This window comes from Myxine glutinosa, chromosome 1, assembly GCF_964187855.1.
Source record: "Myxine glutinosa chromosome 1, kmMyxGlut1.1, whole genome shotgun sequence".
NCBI lineage: Eukaryota > Metazoa > Chordata > Myxini > Myxiniformes > Myxinidae > Myxine > Myxine glutinosa.
In genome coordinates this window covers 53,323,627-53,333,056 of record NC_136261.1, presented here as the reverse complement: position 1 = coordinate 53,333,056, position 9,430 = coordinate 53,323,627, and positions in this window count along the sequence as shown.

Here is a 9,430-nt window from a genome sequence, read left to right as displayed (position 1 = left end):
TTTGCCAGGGTGGTCACCATAATGCACGAACTGCATCATTCCTGACCATGCAGGTCTGGGAGACCCAAAGAGGACGGATGCTTTCCACAGGACATCAAGATTTTCACAGCTGTTCTGGACCTGAAGGTTGACAAGCTTCTGGTAGGTCAGAGCCGTCAAATTGTGCCTTTTGTCTTTGTGGTACCGTACTTGTACCCTTCCAACCATTGCCACATCCAAGGAAGTAGCCTTAATCCTGGGGATTGGCTGCCTTGATCTAATTCCAGGGGTTATGGCTGCAATCATTCCTATACCATGGAATGTACCAAGGCCATCAAGCGTGCGGATGTTATGGTCGACATTGTCAGCTACATATTGGACAAACTCTGTCGATAGGTCAGGAATGTTTGTTCCATGGAATTTGGCTGCATTTCGTTCAAACTGGTGCACCTCCTGGTATGCGCAACAAAACCCAAGGTGATGAAGAGTATCAATGAGGAACCGCGATGCAAAGTGGTGATATAGTTGCACGCCCACCCCAAACTGAAGTGGTGCTAACATGACTCTTGGTCTAGTTGCCTGCATCATTGCTTGTCCAATTGCCGCCACTTTGGCTTGAGTTTTGGTCCCGGCAAATAGTTCTTCCAGGAGCACGCGAAGAGTATCTGGAAGAAATCTTACGCCAGCCTCTTGCGATTCTATGTCATCAAGAGCTGGGTAAGACTCATAGGATAACCCGATGTCTTTGATATCTTGTTTGATGAGCTTTGCAGCTGCCTGCACAAGCTTGATCTTCTCTTGATCTTCTGTGTTTGTTTGTTTCTGCTGTGTCTCATAGTAGTCTTGCAGCACCACCCTGGCTGTTGTCCTGATGGTAACCACGTTTGGTTTCCCATTGATCTCGGTGTATATTATCTTCTCACCGAAGTGTTTTTGCAGACTCCTCTTCATATGGGTGTAACCGTATGGTTCATGTTCACTGTGTGCAAGCTTCTGCTGCATGAGGTCAATTAGATCATTTATGGTGATCTGCTCGTCATCATTTTCTTCTATATACTTCACAACCTCCAAGAATGCTGCTGTCCTCTCATCAACGACAGGCCGACCAGCCTTCCTCCTCTTGGAGTCTTCTGTGTTTGTCTGATACGCTACTGGTATCTGCTTGTATGTGCGAAAATTCACACTGCAAGTCTGGTGGTAGACTGCATCTGCTGCATGTAGGTCATGCACATGCAGAATCCGTGCCTTCACAGTCTCTGACCAGTCATCACCTCGTGCACGACATGTTGCCAAAAGCGTGTCCTTGAATTCAATTGTCCTGACTTGGAAAACACTGACTTCACTTGGCTTCTTTCTCTTTTTTCCAAACTGAGCTGGTGTGCCACAAAACAGGCAATCAGTACTGTAAGAGAACCTCTTACACTCCACTCCCCTCCACCTCCCTGTAGTCGATCTTAGTGTAGGACTCTCACTGCTTGTACTTGTTTCTGACTCTTGTTGCCTGGTGTCCTTGGCTATCTGTTGTGGATTAATGTATGTCCAGCGACAGTCTTTGTGTATCTTATCACCAGGTACAGCATGAATATTGTCTCCGCTTTTTTTTACTGGCCTGGTTGATAGATGAACTTCCCTTCTCTCCAAGTGTTGATACTGACGACCCTCCTCCGTCCAGACTGCTTGCAAATGACACACTGTTCATATGCCTCCATTTCCTGAAAGTGGAAAAAAAATATGCACGTTGAAAAATATGCACGCACGGTTGAAAACGTGCATGTTTGGAACTGGATCCTAGTCAGGGATGTGCAGAGGATGTTAGAAGGTTCATAACTCAGAAAAGAGCACTGTAGTTGTGGCGTGCGCGGCGCGTTTAAACTAGTTAGCAGAATATGTACAATGTAACATAATGTAATAAATAGCTAGCTAACTATTATAGCTGGAGGAAATTATGGAAAACCCACCTGATGAGGTTAGTATAGCGTACACCGCGATCGATGACACCGGCACAAATGCATGCTCAGGATTGTCCACTCAGTGGACGGCTTGCTGTCGCCTTCGACTGTCCAATCAGCGGACGCTATTATTATATAGATGTTTTTTTGCTTCAAGGAAAAAAATACAGCATAGTCAAATCTAGCAGAAAGGGCTAAAAATCGGTTTTTGGGTAGGATCATATTTATGCATTTTTCAAAACTTTCCACCCATGCAATTCCTTAACACTTTTTTTTCCTCATTCAGGACATATTAAGGATACACAAATCAGTTGAGTTTGCTTCTGTTGCAATTAGTGTGAGGTTAACCCCTTTTTTTGCGTAAAATGCCTGCACTAAAAGTAGTGTTTGTTCATCAGATTTATACCTGGTAGTTAAGGTGTGAAGTCATATAAAGAAAAAGAAGTGGAGACGAGATGTGAAATTCATTCTGTGAATGGACATTTTGAGGGAATTTTGAAGTCAAGATAATTGTAATGCTCTGTCACTGTGTTAGTGTCAGTTGTTAGAATAAAACATTAAACGTAAAAAACATACAAAATATGACGAGTGGGCTCTGAGGTATGCTTGCAGGTGAATCAGGTCTCCACTCCTGCTGCCTCATCTGGGCATGGGACCGACCAAAGAGCGGTTATAAAGAGGTAATCTTTAACATCCAACAAAACCTGAACGAAACAACAAAACCAACAGAACCTGAATCATATTTACCGATACTGTACGTACACTCCAGCTCCACCTGTCCAGCTCGGTGTTGAGGCCAGTCGGTGAGGCTCAGTCAAGGTATGGTAGCACTACTGACTTGAAAATAAGATTAGTTTGCTCAGTTTTTTCCGGATTGGGTTGCTTCTGAGGTCATCATTCCTAAGTCTGACTACATGATGCAGGCGCACTTTCCTGTAACATTCTGATATGCTGCATATTAAACTGAAGATGTGGTTGTTTTCTGCCTCCATATCAAACATGTGCTCATTCAGACATCCAAACGTTGTCGCTCCAACTTCTGATAGTACAGAATTGCACTCTCGACTCCACTTTGCCTCGGGATTGTTCCATCTGTGACCACCAGAAGCCTCCTGATAGAATGCTCAGTTGCCTCACATACCTTTACAACACTAGTACTTGGAATGATTAGACCACCCCTGTTTTTTGTTTTGATTAGACTGTATCCTGGTGCACATTGTCCATTGTTGTCACTGGTGGCTAATGCATTTAAACATTCTGTACATTTCAGGTTTCGCCTCACCATTCTCACCACATACCCGGCAATGTAACCAACACACGATTCAGTGAAGGCAGACAGTGCAGCAAAGTTTATAAGGTCTGTGTAGTCATGATCATCTCTCTGTGGTGAACGGAGCTCCAGGTCATACCGTCTGGCAACAAGCATGTCTTGGCTTTCATCAGGAACAGCCCGCTTCACAGCATTTTTGAAGGTAGTCAGGTTCACTATGTTAACAAATATAATTTCGTTCAAAATTTTGGTAGATTAGCAAAACTATACATTTTTGGAATATTCAGCGCATGAGGAATCCAAAAATTAATGTTTACATTTGCGTAGACACCTGCATGGCCGCCATTTTGGATTTTGAAAATGGCCGCCATAAAATACATATTTTGCGCGATCTCGGCTTCTCGTCAACCTAGACTCCTAGAGACTTAATTAAATATGCTAATCCTATGTTTTCTGGGTCAAGGAATCCAATAAAGGCCTCAAAATAGTGCTCAGGATTATAGAAAAGCAACAAACAAAGGTAATTGAAAACCATTGTCTTTATATTTGTGATATAACTGTATTACATAATACATGATATTGCAAGTCCTTTGAAGTTATAGGGAGTTATAGGTAGTATCAGATTGAACTATAAGTCCTATACACAGGATCTACGAGGTCTATACCGTTCAGGAATATGCTTTTACAGATCTTCATCACTGTCCTGAGTGTCATTTTCGCAAAGGTGTCTACGCAAATGTAAACATTAATTTTTGGATTCCTCATGCTCTGAATATTCCAAAAATGTATAGTTTTGCTAATCTACCAAAATTTTGAACGAAAAAACATAGTGAACCTGACTAAGGATGCTGCTGCAAGAATCCTGGAAGCGTCCTGAGCTGAACAGTTCCCTTTGTTGACTTTCACATCATGCTGCATCAGGAGACGTTTGTACGCTGATATGAACTGTCTGACAGTAGGGTTGTTATTACAACCACATGAGAGGCGGACGGCACCGAAAAACAGTTCAATGTGGTCCTGACTGAGCTTGTAGGTTAACATGTACTGAAGTGGTGAATCTCCTGGTTTCACGTGTGTCAGATACAGATTTTTCACACTCATGACACAAGTCATGAAGCCGATGAATGCTGTTTTGAGGCGTGTTTCAGTCATGAACTGTTTATTACAATTTGTGATTGTGGCGAGATAGTTGAAGGTGCTGTCCAAGAAAGGCGAAAAGACCCCTTCATGAGCAGACATAAGTGGTGCCTTGTAGTTCCGTGCAAGTGGGTTCCTGGAGTTAAGGACATCAAAAAGGTGGTCCAACGTTTCTATGAAGATGCATGTTCCTTCACTGCCTTGAAATTCAGCCAATTTTAGGCTCTACCGACAGTACTTGATTGCATCTGCCACACTTGCACTCAAAGTTTGGGCTGCAGTGTCCACCTTCATGACATTAGTTTTCCACTGTATGTGTTTCCAACTCAGTTTATTGCCCAGTCGCAACACCTCCTTCTTCTGCAGATCATGGAGTGCCTGCATATATTTCCATGCTATGAATCCATTCTCTCCATCCTTCAGCATTTTGATTGTGACCTTCACATTTGATTTGATTTACCGGTGTGTACCCCGGTTTAGAATAGGTACACCGTATCCCTGCGTGTCGTAAGAGGCGACGAAAGGGGTTGGCATCAGGAAGGGCATCCGGCCATAAAAACATTGCCTCAAAAAGAGAACCATGACAATTACGATTACATATGGGCAGGGTACAGCCCGAAGTACACCGTGGGGGACCCCACTCCCTCTCGTCAAAACTCAAGGTGGGGAACCCGATCGAAGCAAAGGTGGAAATCATTCCATTTATGACGACGAAACGTCTGATGCCCGACGTGGAGATCGGTTTCTGAGGTTTGGGACATGGAATGTAGGGACAATGACAAGAAGATCAGGAGAAGTGGTGGAAGTATTGGTCAGAATAAGAGTGGACATATGTTGTGTGCAGGAGAGGAGATGGAAGGGAAGTGGTGTGAGAATGGTGAAGGGTAGGCAGGGACAGAAATACAAGTTTGTGTGGCAAGGGTGCCCGGAGGGCGTGAATGGTGTTGCTGTCCTGTTTTCTGAGGAGTTTGTAGACAGTGTGGTGAGTGTGACTTGAGTGAGTGAAAGGTTGATGATTGTGAAAATGATGATTGGAAAGCTCTTGGTGAACATCATCTCGGGATATGCTCCGCAGGTTGGTCGGAGCGATGAAGAGAAGGACACGTTCTGGTGTGCTATAGAGAAGCTGATGGAAAACGTAAAAGATGAGGAAGTTGTTTTGGTAGGAGGAGACCTAAATGGACATGTGGGAAGGAGTATGGACGGTTTTGAGGGAGTTCATGGGGGTTACGGAGATGGTGTGAGAAATGGAGAAGGTGAAAGGATTCTGGAGTTTGCTGATGGAGCTGATTTGTTGATTTGTCATACTCAGTTCCAGAAAGAGGATAATAAGCTTGATACGTACACGTCAGGTGGGTCGACGACAACCGTTGACTACCTGCTGGTGCGTAGGCGAGAAAGGGGGCACCTCCGGGACACAAAGGTGATCCCGGGGGAGGAGGCTGTTTCACAGCACCACTTGGTTGTCTGCGACATAAGGGTGAAAGGTGCGAGGAGAGCTCGGCGGGTGAAGTACCAACCGAGAATGAAAGTGTGGAGGTTGAAAGAGGTGACAGTGAGGGAGGCATTCAAAGAGAGGCTGAGTATGGCAGAGGATGATGTGGTTGAGCTTGGAAGTGGTTGGATGTCAATGAAAGATAGTCTGTTGCGAGCCGTTGGTGAGGTATGTGGATGGCCAAAAGGACCACCGAGGCACTTGGAAACATGGTGGTGGGATGAGGAAGTTGGAAAGAAAATTGACGAGAAGAGGAAGAAGTTCAAGGAGTGGCAGAAGGCGAAGGGTATGGGGGCCGAAAAGGCAGAGCATGAAAGTTATACGGCAGCCAAGAAGGCTGCAAAGAAAGAGGTCGCAAAGGCACAGGAGGCATGGAGGAACATGTTCGGAGAACGCTTGGATTTGGAAGAGGGTCAGAGAGCAGTATTCAGGATTGCAAAGCAGATAGCGAAAGAGAGGTGTGATGGGAGGGGAGTGAGTTGCTTGAAGGATGAAGTGGGACAAATCGTTCTGGACCCAGATGGAATTAAAGGAAGATGGAAGCGATATATGGAAATACTGTTGAATGCAGAGAATGAATGGGATGGCAACACAGAGAGTAACCCAGTTTTAAGACGGCAGAGAAGATAACCGAGAAGGAAGTTGAGGAAGCGATAAAAGCAATGAAGAGTCGGAAAGCGGGAGAGCCGACGGGAGTTGTGGGAGATATGTTGAAGGCAGCGGGAAATTGGGGTGTGAAGAGAATGACAGAGATCTGCAATCTGGTGGTGAAAGAAGGCCGCATTCCAGTGGATTGGGAACTGAGTACCCTCGTCCCTCTATACAAGGAGAAAGGTGACCCTCTGGACTGTGGCTCGTATCGAGCGATAAAGTTATTGGAGCATGGAATGAAGGTATTTGAAAGGGTGTTGGAGAGGAGGATAAGCAAGAAAGTGAAGATTGACGAAATGCAGTTTGGATTTATGCCAGGAAGAGGAACGACAGACGCGCTTTTTATTGTGAGGCAGTTGCAGGAGAAGTATATGGAGAAGAGGAAGAAGTTGTTTCTTGGGTTTGTTGATCTGGAGAAAGCATTCGATAGGGTTCCACGTGAAGTAGTGACATGGGCATTGAAGAAGTTCGGAGTGGAGGAATGGTTGATCAGAGTAGTGATGGCAATGTACAAAAGAGCGCGCACAGCTGTAAGAACGGGAACAGTGGTGAGTTTGAGGTGAAGGTGGGAGTGCATCAGGGGTCGGTACTAAGTCCACTATTATTTGTAGCTGTGATGGAGGTGCTGGCTCAGAACGTAAAGGAGGGTTTACCGTGGGAGTTGTATGCAGATGATCTGGTGTTGATTGCAGAAAGTATGGATGGACTAAAGGAGAAGATGAACAAGTGGAAGGAATGTATGGAGACAAAAGGTCTGAAGGCGAATATCGGAAAAACGAAGGTGATGGCAAGTGGTAAAGCATGTGGTGAGGTGGAAAGAACTGGGATGTGGCCGTGTTCTGTGTGCAGGAATGGTGGCGGAGTGAATTCCATTCAATGTACAATGTGCGCTGAGTGGGTTCATCAAAAATGTTGTGGTTTGAGAGGGTCATTAACCAGTGTGGCAACTACATTCAAGTGTAAGGTGGGCACAGAGGGAGCTGCAGATGGAGGAAATGTTGAGTTGGATCTTGGAGATGGCGTGAAGCTGGAAGGTGTGAAAACATTTTGTTACCGAGGAGACATGCTGAATGGAGAAGGTGGATCAGACTCGGCAACGGTTGCTCAAGTGAGATGTGCATGGAAGAAGTTTCGGGAACTGATTGGCGTGCTGACGAGGAGGGGAGTGTCGTTGAAGCTGAAGGGAAAGGTGTATGCTGCATGTGTGAGAAGTGTTATGATTTATGGGAGTGAGACATGGGTAATGAACGTAGAGCAGCAACGAAGGCTGGAAAGGGTGGAAATGCGAATGGTTCGGTGGATGTGTGGAGTATCGTTGAGAGAGAGGAAGACAAATGATGAATTGTGAAAGATGATGGGAATAGAGCCTGTGATGGATGCTGTGAAGAGAAACAGGGTGAGATGGTTTGGTCATGTGTTGAGGAAGGATGAAAGTGACTGGTTGAGAAGAGTGATGGAAATGAATGCAGAAGGAAGTGGAGGACCGGGAAGACAGAGAAAGACTTGGCTAAAGATGGTCGAAGAAGAAATGCGGGCAAGGGGGTTAACAAGGGGAGATGCAGAAAATAGGGCAAAATGGAGAACATTGTCATGGGGACCGCAAGGCTAACCCCCGCTCTTGCATGGAAAATGGCCTTAAAATGCCTGTTGTGTTGTTGTTGTCTTCAGCATTTTGATTGTGCCCAAACAATTTCTTGCCAGTTTCAACATATGGCAAGCATCCAACATTGCCCAAACTTTCTGGCCAGGATCTGCAGGATGAGGGAAGGATGAGTCCATGTTGTTGTGACTGATATTTGCCCCAAGCTCATTGAGCATGGTCATGTGTGCTGATGGTCCATCACAGGTGAGGGAAATAACGTGGGCGCCAATCTCATGTAATTTGATGAGGCACTGAATGACTAGATTTTCCTGTTCCTTGCCTGTCAAGCCATTCACCATAAAATGTGCAATAGGAACCTTCCAACTGCCATTCACAGCCACCAACATGAACACCAAGACATTAGTAGCAAGTGGACCACTGTCGTCTTCAACACCATTTCCAATGTCAACATACCCATAGACCTTGTCCCCTGACATCTCAACTGACTTCATTATTGTCATCTCATCAAGTATAAATGCGCAAAGGGTATCCTGACCCTTTTCCCTCTCCTGCTTAAACCTTGTCTCCAGTGCCTCAAAGACTTCTTGACTGAATCTAGGGGACCCATCAATTGCACTATTTTCGCGGTTGCCAAAGACGATAAGAAGAGGCCATTTCGTTGGGTACAAAAGGTTGTTTATTGTACAGAAATCTCCAGCAACTGCTAGCGAACGGAAGTCGTAACGGCTTATATAAAACCAAGAACCCTCTTCGGAGGGCGTGGCTCCAACAGCCGCGCGTGCGTCACGACGACACAACCAAAAGCCCGTGTGTGTGGGTTAGACCAAACCCATCGTAATGGTAACCGTCATATGCGGATAGGTTAACCGCGACAAGTGAATAAGGTAACCACTACATGCGCCCCCCCAGAAGGCACGCCACGGGCGTGTACGTAGTTCGCGAGTGGAACAGAGCCGGGCCGCGGGTGGAACAGAGCCGGGCCGCGGGTGGAACAGAGCCGGGCCGCGGGTGGAACAGAGCCGGGCCGCGGGTGCTGAACAGCGGTAGCAGTTGTAGTTGCAGCAGTAGGAATTGCGGGAGTGGCGAGCAGCAGTGCGCACGAAGACAACGAGGCGCCAGTGCGCGCGAAGGTAACAAAGCAGCCATGCGTGCGCAAGATATGAGCAGCGGTAGTAGCTGTAGTTGCAGGAGCATCAGCCTCGGGATCCGCCGTGGGAGCAGTAGTAGGAGTGGCGAGCAGCAGTACTCGGCCTGTGTGCGCGGAGGCGATGAAGTAGCAGTACTCGGCCTGTGTGCGCAAAGGCGATGGGCAGCAGTACTCGGCCTGTGTGCGCGGAGGCGACGAG